At 43.1% G+C, this 27,013-nt stretch overlaps 1 protein-coding gene across 4 annotated transcripts in view; it reads right to left on the bottom strand.

Annotated features, from left to right (window-relative positions):
• Positions 1-27,013, bottom strand: part of tp73 (tumor protein p73) — a 235,353-nt gene that overhangs the window by 29,239 nt on the left and 179,101 nt on the right. The window lies entirely within an intron of this gene.

Here is a 27,013-nt window from a genome sequence, read left to right as displayed (position 1 = left end):
GTTTCGGGCCTAGACCCTTCATCAGAAATCTGATGAAGGGTCTAGGCCCGAAACGTCAGCCTTCCTGCTCCTATGATGCTGTTTAGCCTGCTGTGTTCATCCAGCTCTACACCTTGTTATCTCAGATTCTCCAGCATCTGCAGTTCCTACTATCTCTGGGACAAAGATTCGGTTGGCTCAGTTTCCAAAAAACATAGTTTCATGCACGACTTGATTTACCTTGGCTCCCAAGGCCCATCTGAACCAGTCGTAGATACTCATCATTTTACTTAATGACAATAGATCCAAGCAGATAACACTGACATCATCCATTTACAAGGAGAATTTGACTAAAATGTCTCCACTGTCTGACATTGCTACTCCTCTCATGCCCAGCTGGTTCCTGATGAACTTGGAAAAAGGTTCAATGCAAAATGCACGGAAGAGGGGAGAGAAGATGCCTGCCTGACTCTAGATTTAATCAAGAATTTGATCCAATTGTGGATTCACTCCCCAAACCCCAGTTTGGAGAGCACCCCATCATGTAGGTATGCAATATTCTATGAAAAACCATCTGCTAGTCAAGGCTGACAAGGCAGATATCCATCTCTCCATCCCAAAGATAGGTATTGCATCCTGGAGAGGTGAGATCTCCTGTTGATTACAACACAGGTCTAGTCTGGATGCATCTGGAGCAGGATTGACCCGATAGGCAGTGACCTTGGACAGAATTTTGAATTCCACAGTGAGACGGGGTGCCAATTTCTAATTTCCCCCCTTTCCACTTGTAGATGTAGGTGATGATTCCTTTTCTCATGGATTCTGACATGTTCCAGCCAGAAGCATACTTTCATGCACCTGAGCAGGTAGACTGATCCAGTCCCACAGAGTTGAATACAACTCAAATAATAGCTGTCACTGCCAGGAGGTTTTCTCTTTTCAAAGGACTCAAGGGCCATAGTCAGCTCATCCAGAATTAGTGGTTGGTCTAGATTCTCCAGCATACTATCATTTAAGACCTCCATGATAGGGAATAAGTGATGTGAAGGCTGCCCTGTCTATAATTTGGCATAAAATGATTTGTTGATCCTCAGCATCAGATTCCAATGACTTTCCCGAGCCATCCCCTTCCTTCAGGCTCCTGATCACAAAGTGCTGTCTTGTACATTTTAGAAGAAGAAATGTGGGCACATGCACATTTCCTCATTCTGATAGAAGGGCTCTGGGCTGGAAGGTCATTCATGTCAAAGAGCAAGGCTTGTTGATTCCTCATCTGTTGGAGCTTCTCCTTGATCCCTTTCAACTGCAACTAAGGGAGATTTTGCATGATTTTCTGGAGTGAGCACAGTTCCTCTCTTTTCATCACAGAGGGGGTTCACAGTTCTCCAACCTTTGAAATTCCTTCTGACTTCTTCCATTATATCTGGGGCCAGCAAATTCACATTCAGTTTCATTGATACTTGCCAACTCTCTGGTCTTCCTGTACATGACATTCAGCTAGCAGGAGGCAGTGATCAGAGAAGAACACGAGCTTATGTTGGTGGATCTGACTGTGAACGCACATTACACAAACAGGCATATCTGTCGCTCCATTTGCAGGACTGCCAGAGACATCATGCAGCTTGGCAGATTTATCTTTTCAATCAGGAGTCTAGACATGTTGTCTAATTTGTTGTCAGCCCTGCCAGATCTTCTGGTCATATTGATGTTGCAGTTGTAATCACTGCCCTGAATGATGGGGTGAGATGAAGCCAGTAGCAATAGGAACTCTTGAGGGAGAGCAAGCTGTTCACTGTTTTAGCTCAGAGTGTACACATTAATTAAGTGGCTCAACACACTGTTGTACATTATACTTGCTATGAGGAGGTGCCTACTTCTCCTACCTCCTTCACATTTGAGGTGTTGCCTCCCCACAGAGGGCAGAATATCTTGGTTAGAAGAATGTGAGTTATTTCCTCTCAAACAGACTGATGGCCAATGACACTACCATCGGATCCATTACTTTAGTAGTTGAGATACAGTCTCACACAATCCTACTGAAACTGACGGTCAGCTTAAACCTTGGCCAGATAATCCAGAAACATATCAGGCTAAATCTTACATATTTTTGGCTAAGTGTAAGTTTCATTAAGTATCAGGGAGGATCCCTTACTGCGAGGCCTCGCGAGATCTCTCACCGTATCTTACCAAACACATCTCATTAACTACATACCTGCTGCTATGGTGCCTCTCATGCCCAAATCCAGCCCCGTCTTATCATTCACTGTTCCTAAAACAACTTGCCAACACCAAAATATCCTAGAATGGACCAGCATCTCTGATGTCAGCACCATCTTTAAAAGGCCATTGTACACCCAGAGAGGCACTGTCTATTCCTTGCCACCCTTCGTGTTTCCTGGCATTTGTCCTGGACATGGAAAGGAGGGGAAATTGGTGCCCCACTTTGGAGGTCCTGCCGGATGGAGTGGTGCTGACATAGGACGTCTTCTTCCCCCAGGACCCTCAGTGAAGGCCGTAACATCAGACCATGCTAACCTACTTATGATATTGTCACCCAGTTCACTGCAGTCTCAATCACGTGAATGAATGCAATGATATACAGAAGGTTACCTTCTTCACCGTCAACACAAGTGCCACCATAGTCTCTCCGAAGACTAACACTAACTCTTTCTTTGCTACTGGAGATACTTCCCACCAAAGCTCATGCTGTATTAGTGCTACTATTGCCTGCAACATCTTCCTTTACTCACTGTCACCTACCTCAATCCTGACACCACTAATCCTGCACGCCTGTTGTGCTGCCTATTCATGCACTCAGGACACCTCCCAACATGCACCCAAAGTAAAAGCTGCCTTACTCCATCTCCTTTATAAATTGGTTTTCTCTCATTCCAGGAGCTGCCCACAATATGGCAGAAAAAAGGTCAAGAAGTGGATGAGCTGCCTGACATTTGGCTCCTCACCCCTTATGAAGAGAAGATCCTGATTACACCACCCTGAGCAGCTGACTGAACACGTCATGCCACTGGAGAGAGAATAACCGGGGTGGGGAGGTCTTTGATTGTGTTGGCTGCTTTCCCGAGACAGCAGGAAGTGGAGATGGAGTCAATGGAAGGAAGGCTGGTTTTTGTGATGGACTGGGCTGTATTCACAATTTCTTTACTTTCTTACAGTGTTGGGCAGAGCAGTTACCATACCATGCTGTGATGCATCTGGATAGGATGCTTTCTTTGGTGCATTTATAAAAATTGGTAGGAGTCATCGTGGACATGCTAATTTCCTGAGCTGTTTGAGGAAGTAGAGGCATTGGTCTGCTTTCTTGACTGTAGCGTTGATATTGATGGACAAAGACAGATTGTTGGTGATATTTACTCCTAGGGACTTAAAGCTCTCGATGACCTCCACCTCAGCACCATTGATACAGACAGGGGCATGTCCTCCACTCTGCTTCCTGAAGTCAATGACCAGCTCCTTTGTTTTGCTGACATTGAGGGAGAGATAGTTGTCTTTACATCATGTCACTAAGTTCTCTATCTCTTTCCTGTACTCTGTCTCGCTATTGTTTAAGATCCGACCCACTACGGTGGTGTCATCAGCAAATTTGTAAATGGGATTAGAGCTGAATTTGGCCACACAGTGATGAGTGCATAAGGAATAAAGTAAGGGGCTGAGTATGTGGTCTTGCGGGGCATCAGTGTTGAGGATTATTGTGGAGGAGGTGTTGTCGCCTATCCTTACTGATTGCGGTCTGTGGGTCAGGAAGGTGAGATCCATTGGCAGAGCGGGGAACACAGTCCTAGGTATTGGAGTTCAGAGTTTTGTGTGTATTGTGGCTCTTTTTAATAACTGAAGAGAAAGGCTGGAAAGTGATAGGTTTATTGCTGTAGAGAAAGGTGGAGAGGAGAATGTGGAACAGAAAGGAAAATCAGGAGGAAGTGGAGAACAAGGAAAATTTGAGATCATAAAACAAAAGGCAAAGGGGGTGAGATAACAAGGTGTAGAGCTGGATGAACACAGCAGGTCAAGCAGCATCAGAGGAGCAGGAAGGCTGACGTTTCGGGCCTAGACCCTTCTTCAGAAATGGGGGAGGGGAAGGGAGTTCTAAAATAAATAGGGAGAGAGGGGGAGGCGGATAGAAGATGAATAGAGGAGAAGATAGGTGGAGAGGAGACAGACCAGTCAAAGAGGCGGGGATGGAGCCAGTAAAGGTGAGTGTAGGTGGGGAGGTAGGGAGGAGATAGGCCAGTCCAGGGAGGACAGACAGGTCAAGGGGGTGGGATGAGGTTAGTAGGTAGGAGATGGGGTTGGGGCTTGAGGTGGGAGGAAGGACAGGTTAGGGAGGCGGGGAGGAGCTGGGCTGGTTTTGGGATGCGGTAGGGGGAGGAGACATTTTGAAGCTTGTAAAGTCCACATTGATACCATTGGGCTGTATGGTTCCCAAGCGGAATATGAGTTGCTGTTCCTGCAACCTTCGGGTAGCATCGTTGTGGCACTGCAGGAGGCCCAGGATGGACATGTCGTCTGCGGAATGGGAGGGGGAGTTGAAATGGTTCGCGACTGCGAGGTGCAGTTGTTTAATGCGAACCGAGCGTAGGTGTTCTGCAAAGCCGTCCCCAAGCCTCCACTTGGTTTCCCCGATGTAGAGGAGGCCACAACGGGAACAGCGGATGCAGTATACCACATTAGCAGATGTGCAGGTGAACATCTGCTTGATGTGGAAAGTCTTCTTGGGGCCTGGGATGGGGGTGAGGGGGGAGGTGTAGGGGCAGGTGTAGCACTTCCTGCGGTTGCAGGGAAAAGTGCCGGGTGAGGTGGGGCTGGAGGGGAGTGTGGAGCGGACAAGGGAGTCACGGAGAGAGTGGTCCCTCCGGAAGGCAGATAAGGGTGGGGAGGGAAAAATGTCTTTGGTGGTGGGGTTGGATTGCAGATGGCGGAAGTGTCGGAGGATGATGCGTTGGATCCGGAAGTTGGTGGGGTGGTACGTGAGGACGAGGGGGATTCTGTTTTGGTTGTTATTGCGGGGAGGGAGTGTGAGGGATGAGTTGCGGGAAATGCGGGAGACACGGTGGAGGGCGTTCTCGACCACTGAGGGGCGGATGTTGTGGTCCTTGAAAAACGAGGACATCTGAGATGTATGGGAGTGGAATGCCTCATCCTGGGAGCAGATGCGGCGGAGACGAAGGAATTGGGAATAGGGGATGGCATTTTTGCAGGAAGGTGGGTGGGAGGAAGTGTATTCTAGGTAGCTGTGGGAGTTGGTGGGCTTGAAATGGATATCGGTTTCTAGGTGGTTGCCGGAGATGGGCACAGAGAGGTCCAGGAAGGAGAGAGAGGTATTAGAGGTGGTCCAGGTGAACTTAAGGTTGGGGTGGAAGGTGTTGGTGAAGTGGATGAACTGTTCGAGCTCCTCGTGGGAGCATGATGCGGCGCCAATACAATCATCAATGTAACGGAGGAAGAGGTGAGGTTTAGGGCCAGTGTAGGTACGGAAGAGGGATTGTTCCACGTAACCTACAAAGAGGCAGGCATTCCTTCGCCTCCACCGCGTCTGCTCCCAGGATGAGGCATTCCACTCCCGTACATCTCAGATGTCCTCGTTTTTCAAGGACTGCAACTTCCCCCCCTCAGTGGTCGAGAACGCCCTCCACCGTGTCTCCCGCATTTCCCGCAACTCATCCCTCACACTCCCTCCCCGCGATAACAACCAAAACAGAATCCCCCTCGTCCTCCGGATCCAACGCATCATCCTCCGACACTCCCGCCATCTGCAATCCGACCCCACCACCAAAGACATTTTTCCCTCCCCACCCTTATCTGTTTTCCGGAGGGACCACTCTCTCCGTGACTCCCTTGTCCGCTCCACACTCCCCTCCAGCCCCACCTCACCCGGCACTTTTCCCTGCAACCGCAGGAAGTGCTACACCTGCCCCTACACCTCCCCCCTCACCCCCATCCCAGGCCCCAAGAAGACTTTCCACATCAAGCAGATGTTCACCTGCACATCTGCTAATGTGGTATACTACATTCGCTGTACCCGTTGTGGCCTCCTCTACATCAGGGAAACAAAGTGGAGACTTGGGGACCGCTTTGCAGAACACCTACGCTCGGTTCGCACTAAACAACTGCACCTCGCAGTCGCGAACCATTTCAACTCCCCCTCCCATTCCACAGACGACATGTCCATCCTGGGCCTCCTGCAGTGCCACAACGATGCCACCCGAAGGTTGCAGGAACAGCAACTCATATTCCGCTTGGGAACCCTGCAGACTTCACAAGCTTCAAAATCTCCCCTCCCCCTACCGCATCCCAAAACCAGCGCTGCTCGTCCCTGCCTCCCTAACCTGTCCTTCCTCCCACCTATCCCCTCCTCCCACCTCAAGCCCCACCCCCATCTCCTACCTACTAACCTCATCCCACCCCCTTGTCCTGTCCGTCCTCCCTGGACTGACCTATCTCCTCCCTACCTCCCCACCTACACTCACCTTTACTGGCTCCATCCCCGCCTCTTTGACCGGTCTGTCTCCTCTCCACCTATCTTCTCCTCTATCCATCTTCTATCCGCCTCCCTCTCTCTCCCTATTTATTTTAGAACCCCCTTCCCCTCCCCCATTTCTGAACAAGGGTCTCGGCCCGAAACGTCAGCCTTCCTGCTCCTCTGATGCTGCTTGGCCTGCTGTGTTCATCCAGCTCTACACCTTGTTATAGCAAAGTGGGTAGTAATAGTTATAGAGAAGGTCAAGATAGGTCCAGAGTAGATGCTAGTCGCAGAACACAATGGAAGACAGAGTTCATGAACTGAAGTTGTTGAACTCAATGGTGAATGCAGAAGGCTGTGAAATTTCTATATGGAAACTGAGGTGCTGTTTCTTCAGTTTGTGTTGTGCTTCACTGGATTACTGCAGTAGACTTATAACTGAAATGTGAATTACAGAAAGATGGCAGTACAAGACGGTCCTGATTTATAAATGCCCAACTTACAAATATAAGAATAAGCTCAGCCAGGCAGAGGAGGGTGGTGATGGAAGAGGATGTTCCAGCCTCAGTTCAAGGAAGTAGAGGAGAGCCCTCAAACTATCCATGTGGGGTCCAAAGGTCATAGACTCATAGAGCTGTACAGCATGGAAACAGACTCTTCAGTCCAACTTGTCCATGCTGACCAGAAATCCTGAATTAATCTAGTCCTATTTGCCAGCATTTGGCCCATATCCCTCTAAACCATTCCTATTCATGTATCCATCCAGACACCTTTTAAATGTTGTAATTATACCAGCCTCCACCACTTCCTCTGGCAGCTTATTCCACACATGCACCACCTTCTGCCCCTCAGGTGCCTTTTATATCTTTCCTCTTTCACCTTAAATTTATGCCCTCTAGTTTTGGACTCCCCTAGCCTGGGAAGAAAACCTTGGCTATTCACTCCATCCATGCCCGTCATGATTTTATAAACCCTCAGCCTCTGATGCTCAAGGAAAAATAGCCCCAGCCTATGTAGCTTCTTCCTATAGCTCAAACCCTCCAACCTGGCAACATCCTTGTAAATCTTTGCTGCACCCTTTCAAGTTTAACAACATCTTTCCTATTGCAGGGAGATCAGAATTAAATGCAGTATTCCAAAACTGGACATCATAGAGTAGAGGCAGCAGTTAGGGCCAGGAAATTGGAAAGTTTTGAAATGCCTTAGGGTGTCAGAAGATTTGCAAATATAGGCGGGAAGAGGCTGAACAAAAAGACAAAAGAATAGAGTCAAGATAGGAAGACAAAACAGAATTGAGGTTGGAGAAAATAAGCTTGGTGGGATGGGGGTGGTGGGGTTGGTGGTAGCTGCAGAACAGGCTGAAACACAGGTTAGGATAGTTTGGTTTGTGGATTTTGGGAAGAAGGCAGAATTAACCTATACAGGGTTAGAGAATCTTTCAGCATGGTGTGGAGTTAAATTTACAATCAGAGATGAAACACAGATCCAACCTGGCAGTTCCTTTACTGTAGAGTAGCTGTTATGAATGTGGTTTTCAAATTTTTAATTCTGACCAAGTTCTTTTCTGTGCTTTTTCAACAAGACACAGCATTAGGTGAAAACAATATGGGAAGAAATTTCTTCTGAATCTGTAAAGTTGTATGGAAACAAGGCAGAATCTTGATTCTCGAATAGTTCTGAAAGTATCTTGAAAGCAATAATATATTTGAGGGATCATATGACCTATGATTAATGCTGACTTGGTAAACAAATCAGTACTGTAAGCACAATGTTTAATCTTTCTTAAATCATTGATTACCTTTGATGTTTCTCCTTTTACAATCCTCTTGTGTGAAACCACCAGAGGAGATTTTATTTATTAATTTGCATCCTGACAAGAAAATGCAATTTGTTTTGGGATTTAATTTTTTTGCTTTAATAATAGTTGGAACCGCAGTAATATCAGAAAGGATTTGACTGATAAATCTAAAATAAAATTATTACTCATTACCTAGGGTAGACTTCAAGGAAGTGACAATTGCTTCATAGTGCTGGACACCAAACACTCAACATTACATTCTATCATTGGGGAAGGTGTGCAGAGAGACGCACCATGGGTATAGATTTTTTTAACAACAACAACAACACTTCACCTGCACTTCCAAGAATCTAGTCTACTGCATTCGCTGCTCACAAGCGGTCTCCTCTACATTGGGGAAACGAAGCGTAGACTTGGCGACCGCTTCGCAGAACATCTACGTTCTGCTCGCAAAAAATACCCTGAACTACCTGTTGCCTGCCACTTCAATGCACCACCTTGCTCCCTGGCCAACATCTCTGTTTCCGGCTTGCTACAGTGTTCCAGTGAAGCCCAGCGCAAGCTGGAGGAACAACATCTCATTTTCCGCTTGGGGACCCTACAGCCCTCCGGACTCAATATTGAGTTCAATAATTTTTGGGCCTAAACTCTCCCATGTCCCAGCCCCCGACTCCACACACCAGGCCTTGTTAGCACATAGCCTGCCACTACACACCCCCTGTTGTTAGTCACTAACAGTCCCCATTAACAACTACTCACCCTCCCAGCCTAATCGTTAGCAACTCCTTTGTCTGTCCAACTGTCTTTCTCTCTCTTCGGGCTCTATCCTATTGTTTATTCCCTACCCCACCCACCTCCCTATTTTCTGCATATAAACTGACGTTTTCCCAGCCACCATCAGTTCTGAGGAAGGGTCACCAGACCCGAAACGTTAACTCTGTTTTCTCCTCCACAGATGCTGCCAGACCTGTTGAGCTTTTCCAGCAACTTTGTTTTTGTTCCTGATTTACAGCATCCGCAGTTCTTTTGGTTTTTATTATAGATTTTTTAAAAATCACTCATGGGATGTGGCAGTCACTGGCTAGGACAGCAATTATTGCCCATTCCTAGTTGCCCTAGAGAAGGTGGTGGTGTGCTGCCTTCTTGAATCATTGCAGTCCAGTACAGGACTTTGACCCAATGACATTGAAGGAATGGCGATAGATTTCCAAGTCAGGATGATGAGCAGTTTGGAGGGGAACTTGCAGGTGGTGGTGTCCCCTTGTATCTGCTGCCCTTGCCCTTCTAGATGACTTTCACCTGACGAAGGAGCAGCGCTCCAAAAGCTTGTGATTTTAAATCAACCTGTTGGACTATAATATGGTGTCATGTAACTTCTGACATTGTCCACCCCCGTCCAAAACTGGCATCTCCACAGTATAGATGGAAGTGGTCATGGGTTCAATTCCATCTTCATCCAAAATCAACACAGGTATGCTTTTCAAAAAGACCTCACTAGCTGATGATTTGGAAAGACGGTCCTGACTCTTTCTCCCCTTATCTATCTCATGCATTTAATGCCAGCTGAAAAACTAATTGCTTTTAATTTGTAATTCAGCACAAACAGGAATTCTGCTCACTGTGGCTGGAAACCGCAACTTCTTACCAACTGAATCACTAAAAGAACTTTGAATTAAGCTCTACTTCAATTCAGATAAGCATACTGTACAACAACTAATGCATTTTCCAAGTACAATGACTAATTTTTAAAAAAATGACCAAAAAGATACAACAACAGGACTCCAAATCTACTCAATACAAAATGATTTAACTATAACGCTGAGCCAAATCAAACAAGTTTGGTCATGTCCAAGGAGGAGATAATCACTCTCTTCTGTCCACACACTAGACTTTGAAATCCAAACAGTTTCCTCCCCTTTGAAATTGAAACCCTCATATTTTATTTTCACTCATGGGTACAACAGTCACAATGCATGGAGGTCTCCACATTCTCACCAGCATGCTTCAGCATGTCTTTCTTGAGAAGAACCCAGAACTTCACCTGGAGCATACTGTTTCCTGACTTTTCAGCAGTATTTGTATCAACATGTAGAGTAATGGAGTTAAATGATAGCATTTGACAGGCCATAAATTGCAAATGGCTTTTAATCACAGTCGGCCACATGGAGACCTGATTATGCAAACTCCCCACACATGACACCCACAATATAATGCCACTGTCCTGGGTTAGCTAATCTGAGTGCCCTGGGCAGTGGATGAGTTTCTTGGTCCTGCACACAATCAAGTGACCCCTGCTGGAAAGTCATGAATATTGAATGAACACGTTTCGGACTGGATGCCCTCCACTGATACCCAATTTATTCTACATATTTATTAACAGGAAGTTAATACATTCAAGAAAGGAGGGGAGAGTCCATGATTAAATCATTGTTAGCTACGTCTCAGTTGATAGCATTCATTACTTAGTCAGCAAAATTGTGGGTTCAAGTCACACTCCAGAGATTGGGAGCACAAAAATCTAGGCTGACACTCAGAGCAGTGCAGAGGAAGTAATGGACTGTTGGACGTGCAATATTTTGGATGAACCATTAAACTGATTCCCTGTCTATATTTTCAGCTGGATACAAAATATCCCATCACTCTACTTTGAAGGAGAGCTGTTCCTGTTGTCCCGGCAAATACTTATTCCTCAATAAGCATGACTATATAAGAACAGATTATCTGGTTATTATCAGATTGCAATTAGAGAGAGCTTGGCTGTGCACATTACAACAACAAATACACTTCAACAGTATTTCATTGGCTGTAAAGTGCTTTGAGTCATTCCGTGGTTGCGGAAGGTACTATAAAAATTCAAATCTTCCTTTTCTTTTAACTCCAATCTGACAACAGAGAAAACTGATATGGAATTTGAGGTATGCAATAAGTTAACAAAGTGGTAACTTAGTAGGTGTAGCAAATATAACCAGTTACGTTCATGCAAGATTCAATTTTCACAATAGTTGACTGTTGGATGCTTTGATGCAATTATTGCACATCAGGACCTTCAGGTTAGATCTAGTCTTCTTGAAGAACTAGACATGAGATTCCACTGGACTGTTGAAGGAGAGCAAAAAGTTCTCCTGGCCAAACAAAGTCCTTCAACTAAGACCACCGTTCATCTCATTACTGTTTGTGGGATGTTGTTGACACCTTTACCCAAATTAACAGCAGTCATTCAAAGGCGTGAAGTACTTGACTGAACTATCAACATCCTGGGGGATACCACTGGCCAGGAACTGAACTAGATAGGCCAAGTAAATACTGTGGTTTCAAGGGCAAATCAGAGGCTAGGAATCTTGATGTGAGTAATTTACCTCCTGACTCCCCAAAGTCTGACCATCAACTACAAAGCATAAGTCAGGAGTATGATGGAATATTCCTCACTTACCTCAATGAACATAGGTCCAGCGGTATTCAAAAAGCTTGAACATCAAGGTTAAAGTAGCTTACTTGATTGGGACCCCCATCCAATACCTTAAACATTCACTTCCTCCATCACAGACACATAGGGCATTATTGTTTGCCATTTACAAGATATAACTCACCACAACTCCTTCAACAGTAACTTCCAAATCTATAACCTAACCCTCAAGAAGGGCAAAGGCAGCACATGCATGGGAGCACTACCATCTGCAGGTTCTCCAAGCTGTACACTATTCTAACTTAGAAAAATCTTGTTGTTCCTTCAATGTCACAGGGTCAAATTCCTCTGACCTTTCCCATCTCTGACCTTCCAAGCTTACCACTTCAAGATGGCAGCAGAGTAGTAGGGCTGCTTATGGGCTCTTGCCTAGGGCTCATCCACTCCCACATGCTTTCTTTCTTTTTTCCCTTTCTTTTTACTTCTGCTCTTCTTTCTTTTTTTATTAGTTTTTCTTTTCTTTAGAGCCTTTTGTGGCGGGTTAGTCGGTGTAATCTGATTGGTGGCTAGAACAGGCCTCCTGGTGTTCAGAGGCACCAGCAGTTATGGCTCCTCATGGTGACTGGAAGGGTTGGCAGCAGCAGCGGGGACATTCTCCTGGAATCAGGGCCAGCAGCAGCAGCAGACTTTTCAAGATGGCAGTGCTGGAAAGGTGACATCTCTGAGGAGGGCAGCTGGAATGGGACTCTTGGCAGTGGCAGCCTGGTCTGGCAATGGAGCCAGGGGCTCCTGGTTGCAGTAAGCCTGAAGCGGGGACTCCTGGTGTTGGCAAGAGTTGCAGTAGCCCCAGAGTGGGGATTCCTGTGTTGGTGAGACGGCAGCTACAGCGATGGCAGCATGGTATGCCTGGAACCAGGACTCCTGGCATCATCAAGGTGGCAGCAGAGCCGGAGGCTCCTGGGCAAGTGTGGGTTCAGTATGGGACCCAGCATTGCTGTCGGTGAGCTAGGCCCAGCGGCAAAGACATGGCACTTAAAGAGTGGAGACTCCTACGTTGGTGAGTCTAGCGGAGGCAGCAGAAAAGCGGTGGAGGAGGGGTGGCAGTTCAAGTGTCGTTGGTGAGCTGGCTCAGTGCTCAGGGCTCTCTTTCAGTTATATCTTTTATCCTTTTTATTCTTAAACTTTTCAAAAAGGTGCTGGATTGTGGTGACAGTTGAAGCTTTTCACCGTATTTACTGTATTATTCACTGAAAAGTGCAAGTGACAATAAATAAATCATCATTCAAGAATGGAGCCCGAGGCACTGCTGCTTGAGATCTGCACCAGGAAGCCTGTACAGTATACATCAGGCTCCAGACCACCTACTTGAGCTGACACTTATTCCTGCCTTGTTGTAGCCACTGCTTGATAGCCACTGTTTGAGAGGCCACAGCACCCCTTCTTGCTGGGTATCACCACTACCATGATCTGCCTGGATACAGTGGAGCTTTGTCTCTTGGATGATTGGGATTCCTTGGCCTTCCTACCCATACTCATGGCCAGAAGGGTCGTGACTGAGGTCAGTAACTTCTCCTCCAAGACTACTACTGCCTTCACAAGTGTTTGCTTCTCATTCTTGGAACCATTATGATGTATCTACTCTGCGCCCTCTTGAAGACTTTCACATCCTTCCTAAAGTGTGGTGAAAGAACTGAATCCAATTCTCTCATTTGGCCTAACCAGTATTGTGTAAAATGTTTCAGCATAACTTTCTGTATTTTTACTCCATATCTCTATTTATGAAGCCTAATACTCAATTTGTTTAGTTAACAACTCTCACAATATGTCCTGCTACCCTTAAATAATCTTTGCACATGGACCTCAATGTTTCTCTTTGCCAACACATTTTTTTTAGAATTATGCCATTAAGTTTATCCCTTTCCTATGCCTTTCATCAAAATGCATCAGCTCACTCTTCTCTGTATTAAGTTGCACCAGCCACTTGTCTGCACATTCTGTTTTGTCCTGTTGAAGTAAATTTCTACCATCCACATTTTAAGCCACGCTTGCAAGTTTGATATCATCAACAAATTATGAAATATTATTCTCATTCCAACATCTATATCATTTGTGTATGAGAAAAATGAGTGGCCCTAGGACTGAACCTTGGGGAACACCACCATCTACCATCTTACAGTCTGAAAAACAAAAATTTAACGTGTCTGTTCTTAAGCCAAATTTTATCCAAGGACACATTTACCTTCCTATGTATTAGTATTCCATCCTAACCTGACAATTTATGGATTGTAAGCATTGCCAGACTTTCCAGTGTATCCTGCTTTTAAATTTTCACTGCATCTGTTACTTTTACGATTTTGTGATTGCTCATGTTTTATCAGCATTCTCTTCCTTAGTAAACCCTAATACCAAGTACTCATTAAGAATTCTAGGTGTCCTGCACCTCTAAGCACCTCTCACCTTCTTTGTTCCCAATAGGCTCATCCATGCCGCTTAATACCTACTTACTATTTTGATGGTGGTAAAGATTCTAGGCTTCTCTTTTCTGTTAACTAACAATGAAGTGACTTGTAAAACTGTTCAGAGAATAGCAGCTTAACAAAATGGTCAGTGTAATAATATGCACGTGTAAAGTACTACATTTTGGAAGAACTGAAATATATACTGAAATTAATTAGAACGTAGGTGAACAATGACAATAGTCAATAAAATTTTGAGTTTTATAAACTGTAGTGGAAAGAAGTAATGTTGAATTTATGCAAGTTTGGTTATGTCACAACTAAGTAGACTGTACATCTTAGTCACCTCATTATATCATAGAATCAATCCAGTGAGGAAGCAGGCCATTTGGCCCGTCGAGTCCACAGCAACCCTCTGAAGAGCATCCCACCCACACCCACCCCCCTAACCTAGCCTTGTAGCATTTCCTGTGGCCAATCCACCTAATCTGCACATCTTTGGACTGTGGAAGGAAACTGGAGCACCTGGAATAAACCCATGCAGACATGGAGAGAATGTGCAATCTGCTCACAGTCGTCCAAGGGTGGAATTGAATCCAGATCCCTGGTGCTATGAGGGAGCAGTGTAGGGCATAGGTTCAAGACAATGATGCCAGAGATGGAAAACCATACCACTCAGGATAAAACGTCAAACAAAGGAACATTTCCACTGCAGTAGAGAATACCAAAAAAAAAATTGAACTCTTTGATATTCATGAGGGTTTTTATAGAGTGAATAGGAAAAGACTAGCTTCTTTGGTACTTAGAATTGCTGATGGCAAAATGGTAGAATCAAAGGTTCAGAGAAATTGCTTGACACAAATTTCCTGCATGGTATGCGTTGGCACAAGAGGTATTAATCTGGAAACCATTTCAACTTTCAAGTCTGGTGCACTTAGAGAAGGCAACCTTTTTTTGTAGTGAGAACTTTTTAAAATAAATTATTTGTAGTAGATAGTTATGGGAGAGTGAAGTAGTGAGTTTTGGTTTGGAGTATTAGAGAAAAGCTTGTACAGATGTGACTGACTGTTCAATTTGATTTATTGTCACATGTATTTATTACAACTACAGTGAAAAGTGTTGTTTAGTGCCACCACTCTTCAATGCCATCTTAAAACACAGAAAATAAACCAAAACACAGAATATAAAGCCAGAAAAATAAAACAATAGAGTTCTTCTTATAGTCTTATCTAAATAAAGTTAGGTGGTCTTTGGAACAACTCCTACTTCTCGCTCAGGCATGGGCCTGGATCTGGGCTCCTCCACTCCAACGCCTCGAGTCCTTGCTGCTAAACTGACTACACTGCTGCAACCATGCTTCACCACACCGCCGCTGGAATAGAGTCACCAATCTCCATCTTCATCTTTCCTCCAGCAATGATGCTACCACTATGAGTTCATGCTGGGCCAACCTCACCTACGCAGTCACTACTCACTGCTGTCACTGCTTCTGCCATTAGGCATCCAATTCTAGATGCAGACCTGGAGCCTCAGTTCAGTCTGCAAATCTAGACCAGGTGATGAAGCCTGAGACCTGCTCCCCGCTTGCCAGGAGACCTCAGGCTGGGATGCAGCTGCGTCTGCCTGGTCCTGGCGTTGTTGCCACCGCCACCAGACACCTTCTCCTTCGTCATTTACTCAGCCTTGCCACTCCCCCAACCTGAGCTTCCATCTTTGTCTGCCATTCCATGCAAAGCTTGCTCTCCTGTATTACGTAATTCCCTGCTGAGGAATTAATTAAGGCTACTGAAGTTGTGAGGAGAAATGAAGCATGGCGGAGAAAATTTTAAAAAGAATTTCAGTGTCAAGCTGAACTGTCCAAAGGCTCTGCTACTTCAAAGGTAAACATATAATGTTCCAGAAATTGAACAACAGTGGGTAGCAAACAAAGCAATGGCTAAATTATCTATTATTGGCAAGTTATTCTCCAGCTAACTAGCTAACCTTTTTAATCATCAAAGACATCATTTTTTGTTTATTCTAACACCAACCCATTTTTAACAGGTAACTGGTGCAAGTCCTACCTTCTATCTTTTCTTCAGATCAACAATTATATATATTATTTTAGTCAGAAATAAATCTCTTTGTAATTCAACAATGCAAGCCAAATCCTTTATAAAATGTGTTAGGAGTCTGGTGCACTTGGAGAAGGCAGCCTTTTTTTGTAGCAAGAACTTTTTAATAAAAAATTTGTAGGGCACAGCTGGCAAGTGACAATAATGGGAATCCCCTCCTTGCATTTAAAGCGTCTCATTATCTTTGTGGCTTTGATAAACAATCCATTGACACTGTGTCTGTTAAGGGGACTGGGTAATTTTAATGTGTTATAGCAGACAAGTTTCTAGACTGTTGAAACTCTTAAAAGACTTTAATTCCTCCAACACCTGGATATCCTTGAGGCTCTGAGGATTGAAAGCTCAGACCCCCCCTGGAGTAGCTTTGTTAAGGCTCTTCTTGTTCCTTGAAAGGTTTCAACATATTTTTCCTCTGATCTAGTCAGAAAGCATTGGCTTCTCATTTTGGGAAAGTTAGGACTTGCTTTAATTTTGAAAAGACAAACAGCTCTGTTGTACCAGGTTCTAACATGCACACATTTTGAATAAGATGAATTGTGCCTGTCTCATTTAGAACATATACTGGCTCCTTACATATGGCTGCATTCCATCAGCAGAATCACATATAGAGATAGATAGTCAGGCTGAACTTTGAAAATAACAGACAAACCTCAATCCTTGAGTTTCTGGTAAAGCTCTTGGTTTTAGGAACAGCCAAAGATTTTGATCAGGTCTTGAGCCAAACTTCATTGTTTACATTTGTATGCTTATCTATTTCCCTCTTTTTACCTTAGCAGTTCATCACTCTGTGTTTTGGGCTTTCTAACTACACCAAAGCTTTGTTTGATTCCTACTCTTTCTTAGCCACAATTTCAAAGCACGATGGGATAGCTTGTTATGTTAAAGTGGTACAAGTACAAGTTTTGCATCATTCTCTTTTTTTTTATCTTGCCTCTCTTTTTATACTCTAAACAGACCACATAAATTGATTCACAGATAGCTTTTGGCTTGTGAAAGACTAGAAGAAGCCAGGGATCGTTCAATCATACTGAAGAAACACTAGTGACATAATAATTTCGATCACATTGCATGTACTTAAGCAAATTAAGTTTTCTAAATGCAATTCTATGTAAAATCAGTGCTCTTGTTTAAATATTATTAAGTATATAAGGAATGACTTTTCTCAAAGAGCCAGGACTCCAACATTTTCAGCATTTCAAAGTGACAGACCCGTCACCTTTAAACCTCTAATTTTCTTTAACTAGCATGAATGAATCTAGTAAATTCTTCCTCACATTCTGTAGGTCAATATAAAACCAAAGTTTAAAGACAGAAGTTAAAGCAAGGCTCTGATATGCTAGGGAACTGCAAAAAAAAAGCAAAATAAGAGGCAGTGTTTCAAGGCAGAATTTAATTTAAGGCGGACAATTTAAGGCAGAAACACAGGCCTGGATTTTCGCTGAGTCGGGGCAATTGGGGGCTCTTTAAAAGTCTTGGGCAGGTCCTGATTCTAATGATTATATAGAGTGCCTCTCAAAGGAGCAGGCTGCTGTAGATAATAAGCCTGCCTAAACTCCCAGTTCAACTGCTGGGATAGTAAAGTTCTCTGAAATTTTCATGGTGTTGTATCAACTTTTAAAGGATATTAGCTCACAGTATCTCAGAGGTGTTATGAACGATAATCTGCATGAGGGAACCCTTTGAAAGGTAAACTTAAAAGGTCCTCCTCATGCTCCCCATGCCTAGCTCCCATGTGCCTTCGTGCTCTCATGCCAAGATATGTCACCTCCTTGTCCATTCACTCACTATTTATATTACAGTACCAATGAATCCTCTTGTGGCAATTGAATGTGCATAATCAGCTTAACAAATTCATTACTTTCCACCTTCTTAAAAAAATCCTTTTTACTACTAGCCAATATTACCGTCATTCATCCAGATACTTTAAACACCAATAGAAGAAACTGCAAGCGTTTGTACTCTCTGAATGTTCGGTAAAAAACCATAACGTAATTGATAAAAGAGATAAGAAAGCTATAAATCAAGCAATGCTTCCCCTTGGGCTCAGACGTTTCAGCAGACTAGGTGCTCAGCCAAGCCTCATTATGCACTCAAGCCAAACTGAGGAAGTAATAAATGATATGCAAAATAACCTCCTTTAGCCAAAGTATCATTAGAATAGGAAACTTCCTACTAGAAGGACTAGTTCAGGTAAGTAGCATGGATGCATTCAAGGATAAGCTAAACAGACACATAGGGGAGAAGGGCCTGAGATATGGTGGTAACCTGAGATGAAGAGAAGTGGGGGGAAGCTTCTGTGGTGGATACAAGCAGGCATAGGTCATTTGGGCTAAATATCATCTTTCTGCAGGATAGATTCAATATAATTCAATGTAAAGTAATGAAATATCTAAGATTAATCAAATTTTTATTCTACAAACATTTGGGAGTTCTGGGAATTGACAAGCTTTGGAGTATTTAACTAATTTTATGAGTTCAAACCAGACAGTGAAAGATGCACAATCTGTCCCATGTCTGAACTGATATTCATTCCTGTGTCTCTCCACCCTGAAGAGGTAAATAATGAGGAATTCACTTCTTCCTTTTGTGGCTGCTTTTCCCACACACTTCAGATATAAACTGAATTTAATGAGAGTGTTGCAAGGCTGGAATTCCTCGGTTTAATCTGGTGCTGATTCAGAGGGTGAGGATTGAAACTAAAGACTACTGAAAACATTTCTAATTATGTTCATTCTCTGTACAGTGCTCATGAATGACCAAATTTAACTGAGCCACTGCGATGATTCTCAGCCATATCTAAACTTTATCTTGTTGGCAACCAGTCACAGCAATCCCAATGCCAACAATGATTAAATGGTTGTAAATTCCAAACTTTCCCTGAGATTTTGGGCAGTACTTTACTGTTCCCAGTGTGGAGGTCAAGGAAAGTGGGAGGTTATAACATGCTGGACAGCCTCATCGACTGGCTCCCCAATATGGTCAATAGTGGGAATGGCAGCTGCTCAGCAGGCCCTTGATCAGAGGCAGGTGGCAACAAGGGCAATATTTTTTGGTCTCCAGCATCATGCTCACATGTTGCTTACCCCCCCCATCATGTGTGGAGGCAATAAGCTGCAAAGAGGCTTCCACTCTGTAACTTCCCGATGATAAAAACTGAAAGAACTGCAGATGCTGTAAATTAAGAACAAAAACAGAAGTTGCTGGAAAAGCTCAGCAGGTCATAGAGTTCATAGACTAATACAACATGGAAACAGGCCCTTCAACCCAAACTGGTCCAAGCTGACCATGGTGCCCACTCAGCTAGTTCTAATTGCCTCCATTTGATCCATATCCCTCTAAACTTTCCTCTTAAATGTACCTATCCAAATGTTTTCTAAATGTTGCTATTGTACCTGCCTCAACCACGTTCTCCGGCAGCCCATTCCAAGCACTCTCTACGTGAAGAAGTTGCCCTCAGGTCCTTCTTAAATCTTTCCCCTTTCACACTAAACCTATGCCCTCTAGTTTTCAGTTCCCCACCCTGGGAAAAAAACTGTATCCATTCATCCTATCCATTCCCCTCATGATTTTATACACCTCAATAAGGTCACCCCTCATGGGAGAGCTTAGGCCCTAAAATTATTGAACTTGATATTGAGTCCAGAGGGCTGCGGAGTCCCCAAGCGGAAAATGAAGTGTTGTTCTTCCAGCTTGCACTGAGCTTCGCTGGAACACTGCAGCAAGCCTGAGACAGATGTTGGCCAGGGAACAGGATGGTGTGTTAAAGTGGTAGGCAACTGGAAGAATGTAGATGTTCTGCGAAGCAGTCACCCAGTCTACACTTCGTTCCCCCAATGTAGAGGAGACCACATTGTGAGCAGTAAATGCAGTAATCTAGCTTCAGAGAAGTGCAGGTGAAGTGCTGCTTCACCTGCAAGATATATTTGGGCCCTTAGATACTGGGGAGGGAGGAGGTAAATGGGCAAATGTAACATCTTTGCTGATTGCAGGGGAAGGTGCCGTGGGGCTGTGGAGTGTGTTGGGAGTGAAGGAAGAGTGGACCTGAGCGTCCCGGAGGGAACAGTCTCTGCAGAAGGTGGACAAGGGAGGGGAGGGGAATATGCGTTTGGTGGTGGCAGCTCGTTGGAAGTGGTGGAAATGGCGTCTGATGATCTTCTGGATGTGGATACTGGTGGGATGGTAGGTAAGGACAAGGGGAACTCTATCGCTGTTGCAGGAGGGAAGACAGGGGGTGAGGGCGGAGTGCGGGAGATGAGTCGGACCCAGTCGACAGCGGTGCTGGCGAATCCTCAGTTGAGGAAGAAGGTGGACATTTCGGAGGGTCCCTTGTCGAAGTTTGCCTCATCTGAGCATATGCAACAGAGACGGAGGAACTGAGTGAATGGGATGGAGTCTTTACAGGAAGTAGGGTGCAAGGATGTGTAGTCCAAGTAGCTAAGAGAATCGGTGGGTTTATAGTGGAAAATTAGTGGCCAGTCTATCCCCAGAAATGGAAACAGAGGTGTCAACAAAGGAAAGGGAGGAGTCAGAGACAGACCAGGTGAAAGTGAGGGGAGGGTGGGAATTGGAAATGAAATTGATGAGCTTTTCCAATTCTGGACGAGAGAGGGAAGCAGTATCGACGATATCATCGATATATCGGAGAAAGAGTTGTGGGTGGGGGCTGGAATAGAACTGGAACAAGGAATGTTCCACATACCCCACGAAGAGACAGGCATAACTGGGGCCCATGCGGGTACCCATGGCCACCCTTCTGACCTGAAGAAAATGAGAAGAGTTAAGAGAGAAGTTGTTGAAGGCATTGCACATCCATGATAAAGAGGAGGCGGCTGGAGCATGCATACTGGAAAGTTTGAAACTGGCTTAAAGCATCAGAGGAATCACAGATGTACGTGGACAGGGACTGAAGACCAGGGGAGAGAAGACTGAGTCAAGGTAGGAAGAAATGAGCTCTGTGGGGCAAGGACAGGCTGAAACAATTGGTCTGCCCCGACAGTCCTGTTTTTGGATTTTTGGAAGGAGGTAGAAGTGAGCTGTGTGGGACTAGATGACCAAAGGCTTGGAGGCAGTGTGGGGGGCGGGGGGTGGAGATCACCAGATGAAATGAGGTCAGTTACCGTAATTGATACAATAGTTGACACTTCCTGATTATAGTTGGGAGTCTGAGGAGGTGTTGACACATTGGAGCTGTGGTCCTAAGGGCATAGTACCTGCAGCAAAGGCCCCACCACAGTTCTGATGCTGCTGAAGGCTGGCACTGATGAACACTGTCCAAAAAAAGGAAAAAATGGATGTTCCAATATAGCATCAGTCTTCTGACAGTAACAAAATGGCATTGATGGACTTCTACAAGCTGGACTAATTCCTACAGTATTTGTCTTTGATTTAGGCTATCATTTGTCAAAATTAAAACTGGCTAGAAGAAGAAACAGGGATAAGGGGTGATGGGTGGGGGGAGGAGTGCGGAAGAGTGGATTTAGTTAACTGCTGTCCTCCAGATGAGAATCTTTTGATAAATTAAGTAAATTGTTTGGTGTGGAGGGCAGGAGATGCACTGGAAACTAGTTGTGTGATGATAGAAACAAATAACATCTGTTGGGTGAAATTCCAAGTTTTGTTCTGTGTAGCAAATCTCATTCCTCAAAATTAAATTTAAAAATTGTTTGTTTATGTTGAATTTACAGCACAGAATAAAGCTATATTGACCACCTGGACTATGCCAGTGGTAATGTCTCATATAACTTTTCTCCACCTTAATTTTCACTCTATCAGCATTCCTTTTTATTCCTTTCTCCTTCATCCACTTATCTAGCTTCCTCTCAAATTCATCCATGCTACATGTCTTTACTACTCCATGTGGTGACAAGTTTGAACAAGGTTTCAATCCTTGTTCAGTAAATCAGGGATTATATGCATTGAGTTTGTTAAGCACTGAGAAAATAGATGTTCTTCTACCACAATAAATATTTGTGCGCAGTCAAGTCAAAATGCCAGAGTTCTCTGGTCCAGATTCGGACCAAACATATCCTAGACTGTCAGGAAGCCAGCTATCCACACAGCTCAATTATTCACTTTCAGACAAGCTCCTCACACTGTCTGCCTGCTTCCTGAACAGTTCTCAACATGTCTTTCTAACCTTTAGTAGGGGAGTAGAAGGTAGCAGAATTGCATATAGCTTACGGCACAGATTTTCCAGCGACTTGTGCTATACATGGATAAACTAAAGATAAAAAGAAATCAAATCGCTCTGAGGTGCATATTATAAGTTACGAGTCACGACAATGTAAACTTATAAATACAGGTGCTTCAAACATTTAATAAGGGATGTTAGGGATAATGTAACACTGAAATTACATTTTTTTCCACTTTAAAAACAAATAGCTTATGGGGTTCAGAGTTGGTTAAATGCTCTAAGCTCCTTTGTCACAATGTTCTTACTTGCCTGTTTGAATTGTGCAATGGAAAGTCATCAGCATTTGCACTGTGGGAATGATGATACACTTCAGTGCAATATTGAGTTATGTACTATACTGCTGGAGGTGCTACTTTTTGGGTGAGATAGTAAATCAAGACCCATACTAAAGTGGGTGTAAAAGATCCCTTGTTTTATTTAAAAATGTATAGAAGAATAGGGGAGTTCTCTGGTGTCCTGGTCACCCTCCCATTGCAATAGTGTCCACCAGTACCAATGGTCCTGATGTCCTTCCAAGGTTGTAGTTTCTCTGATTGGATCTGTAACTTCAGAAACATGCCCACCATCTCTGATTATAGAAGTTGCTGGAAAAGCTCAGCAGGTCTGGCAGCATCTGTGAAGAAAAAAATCAGAGTTAACGTTTCAGGAAGGGTCATTGGATCCGAAATGTTAACTCTGATGTTTTTCTTCACAGATGTTGCCAGACCTGCTGAGCTTTTCCAGCAACTTATGTTTTTGTTCCTGATTTACAGTATCCACAGTTCTTTTGGATTTTATCCTTGATTATACAACAGCTGCTAAGATAGCCTTCCAGAAGATTGCACGGGAGACAATGCTGTCAATGAATCCAGGGCCAAGATTCAAAATGGGGCTGACTCATGATTATTTACAAAAATGTTAACATTCTGCCCAAAATGTCAGCCTAGGTACTAGAATTTTGAAAGTGGCAGTTCGAACCAATGTTTGGCTCAGAGTTGAGAATGCAACTTATTGAGCCAACTTGATGAACATAGTACCAGTGTGTGTACTGTGTTACCAAAACTGGTTTGAAATTGGATCAATTAGTTTGGTTTGGGACCCTTGCAACATTGAAAGAAAATGCTTGTCTTGTGGGTATAAGTTGGATCTGAGTCCAGGTTCCCAAGATATGAAAGGACAATATAGTAATTGACCTAACTATTCAGGAAATCTACTGTAATAAACATCATCCTACACAGGCCTCTTAAGGCAACATATGTGCATGCATGTAGAGGATGGTTTTGGCAATCAGAGTTCACTACATTAGTTTAGATAGCACGTGGAGGAATGTAAGCAATTTGACAGGGAGGATGAGAAAATCAGAAAAGACGACACTCCATGCTGCTGTGTTCGCAGAGGTTGAGGAATGGCTTGTCATACAGAAACAGCTAAAGCTGCACTGTGGGTCAACAGCTGAATAAAAGAATAAAACACGGCTTGTTTGTTCCAAGCAGGAAATTGTTCACACTCTGCCTCTCTGCATTTCTGTCAATTATCAAGGGGACAAGTGAATTACTAGGAAAATATGGCTCTAAGTTTCTTCAGTAAAATCAGATATAATCTCTTATTTCCATTTACTAAAAGGGTCAAAAGAACCTGGATTATGGAGACAGAAATGAAATGGTTGCATGCATTACTGAACAGTGTTGTAGAAAAAAGTGCTAGTGCAAACAATGTCCGGGAACTAAAAATTCACCAAGTTTTGTATTCCTTATGGAAATTTCTAGATTTATAGTTAATTCAACAATAAGAGTTCAAATGAAGTGTTTCACTTGCATATCATCCTGTTTTATAAAATTGAAAATGTGTTTTTATACAATTTCAGTGGATTAAACCCCTTCCCATTTTGTCCAATTATATGGAAATCTAATGGACCAAAACCTTTTCACTGCCTGCTCTTCTCCAGAAATTCCAACTAGACTAACCACTTTCCACTTATTCCCACTGTATAGAAGTCAATGGACCAACCAGTTTCCAATTCACTCCTATTGTACAGGATTCTGATGAATCAATTCCTTTTTCATTCATTCTCACTGTAAACAATTTTTCAGTTTATATGTAACACCTGTCTTTCCTTGAATGGTTTTCTTTTCAGTACAGAGAGGTGGATTAGGTTCTGGAACAGCTCAGCACTGCTCATTGGAATCTCAATAAATTACGGAGTTATTTCCGTGACCTCAGCAATTATCAAGATCAAATGTAATCTGGGCTAGACTTGAACCCTGCCCACAAAGTTGAAAGCATAGTGCAACATTTCCCTCCACTTTAAATTTAACTTATACATATTCATATTGGAAATCTGGTTCCACAGATTTAAATCCAGTTGGGTTATATGTTGAAATAAATAATTCTACCCACCCTGGAAAAGGGCGAATAGCACCAACCCACTCATCTTCTTCCCAGCCCAATATCAACTGTTTCTGCAAAAAAGTGTGAAAGACTCTCAGTAAATACATTTGCTCATTTATGTATTAGATTAACTTACCCACCTACATGTATCCGTTTGAATCAGCGGAAGTGGCGGAAGCAGGCACATTAATAACGTTTAAGGCATATCTTGCTAGCCATATGAATGGGAGGTGACCAGAGGGATAGAAAGGATAGGGCAATAAGTAGCTGGTCTAATTAGGCTTGGTGGACCAAACGGCCTGTTCCTGTGCTGTATGGTGTTGTACTGAATGGCAACAAGGTGGCAGTTACTGTTTCAACGTCTTCCCTGCCATTAAAATTATTTCACATGCAAATAACCATATGTTTCAATTAATATTTTATGAATTTACATACAAAGAAACTCCATAATGACTAAACACATAGAACACAGTGAGGACTGCGTAGTGCAGACAGCTCATATACTTTTCTTTCACCTCTGAAGCCTGTGCTGGACTTTTTCATCACGAATCATGAAAGAAGTCCCCCCTATCAACTCTGCAGCAGAATCTCACCCAAAATTTATTACAATTTAAAACAAACTAATTTGTTTTCAAATAGACCACAGAGGCAACAAGGGTGGTAACGTAACACTGATTCTTCTGGGTGTTCTTCTGGGGTTGGTATTTTGGCACAGCGGAACAGAGGGATCTATAGTCTATAATCACTAACTCAAGGGTATCCGGGAGGAAGACAATAAGTCAAATTGGACTCATGAGGCGCTTTGGTCTGGCCTCTGAAATCTGTGTCTCCCTTTTGCCCTTTTACACAAACTCAACTGCAGCATGTTTGGGCTTCAGTTTTTCAAGCACCCCCCACTCCAAAAGATTCACCAATCGATAAGCAGTACATTACTATTCATCAAGTCCTGAAACTTAAAGTTCTGAAGCTTCCATATTTTCAAGATTTAAGAGAAGGATGAAGAACAAAATGAAATTGGAAAATCATGCTATTTTTATGAATGTGGGGATTTCATTTTATGTATTCAAACATACCAAATCAACATATGAAGTAAGAGCAGAAGTAGACTATTCAGTCCCTTGAACCTGATCTGCAAACCCACTGAGTTTCAGAAGATCCAAAGTAGCATAATGCTACAATTTATTATTCTGGTGTCAAAAAAATCATGTTTTTGAACAGATTTGTCTGTTTAAGGCGACAAAGATGAAGTTTGAGTTATATGAGAGGCTATTTGCTTTATTATGTTATCTACATAACAATGATTATATCTATAAGGCAATTCATTCATTGGAAAAAACTATAAAGTGTTCTGAAGAAATGATGAGGCAGTACATAAAGGCAAGCTCCTTCTTGAATTGCTATTATTAAGGGATGTTTGTCACTAGATTGGCGTGCTTGTAAATCTTAACACCTTTTGTTTGGGAGAGGCCAAGGATCCAATGAGATCTCACAGAGAGCAATACAATTTACCGAGTAATTTCACATTTTCTTATACTCTGTCATTAGGAAATGGCTGTCTTTCTTTTTACTTTTAAGACGTTAGCAAATTATTGATTTGTTAGTTTTTTAATGAATATAATATTTGTGCCAGTCAACACTCCACATATGACAGTTCCAAATGCGATTGACGTGTGACTTGTAAAACATTTGCATGTGTATATCAATAGATCCATAAAGTCTTTCAATCAGTGAATCAAAGGCAGAAGAACTGGGCTAATAGCATATCCCAATCTCCAGTCAGTGTTTGTATCTAGCAAGGATGTGTCAAAAAATTATCCTTAGAGACAATATTTTAATTTGTCAGACTTCGCTGGTGTTGTTTATTATTATGTAAATATTCTAAAATTAGATTGAATTTAATGTGATCCAAACAGCAGGATGAATTGTCATTGTGAATACCATTCTGGAGATTTAATGTTTTTCTTTATAATCTCACTGTCCACGTAGAAAACTGAAAATAGTGATTCAATTGTTCTTAATCTAGTAGCTTTACCTTGGAATTAAACCACTTGTGTTCTGAACTTCTGTACCTAAGTTTCTCTGACAAAACCCTTTCCCTAAGAAGATCCTGAAAATTGATAATTTTGTGAAACGCCAATCTAATACTGCATAGAAGGCAGAATTTCAGTTGGGGGTGATGGTTGGAATGTTCAGGGTACTAGCCTGTTAGTGCAAGTGTAAATTATGTA

The sequence above is a fragment of the Rhincodon typus genome, chromosome 31 (assembly GCF_021869965.1).
Source record: "Rhincodon typus isolate 14 chromosome 31, sRhiTyp1.1, whole genome shotgun sequence".
Taxonomy (NCBI): Eukaryota; Metazoa; Chordata; class Chondrichthyes; order Orectolobiformes; family Rhincodontidae; genus Rhincodon; species Rhincodon typus.
This window is presented reverse-complemented; position numbering and strand designations above follow the sequence as displayed.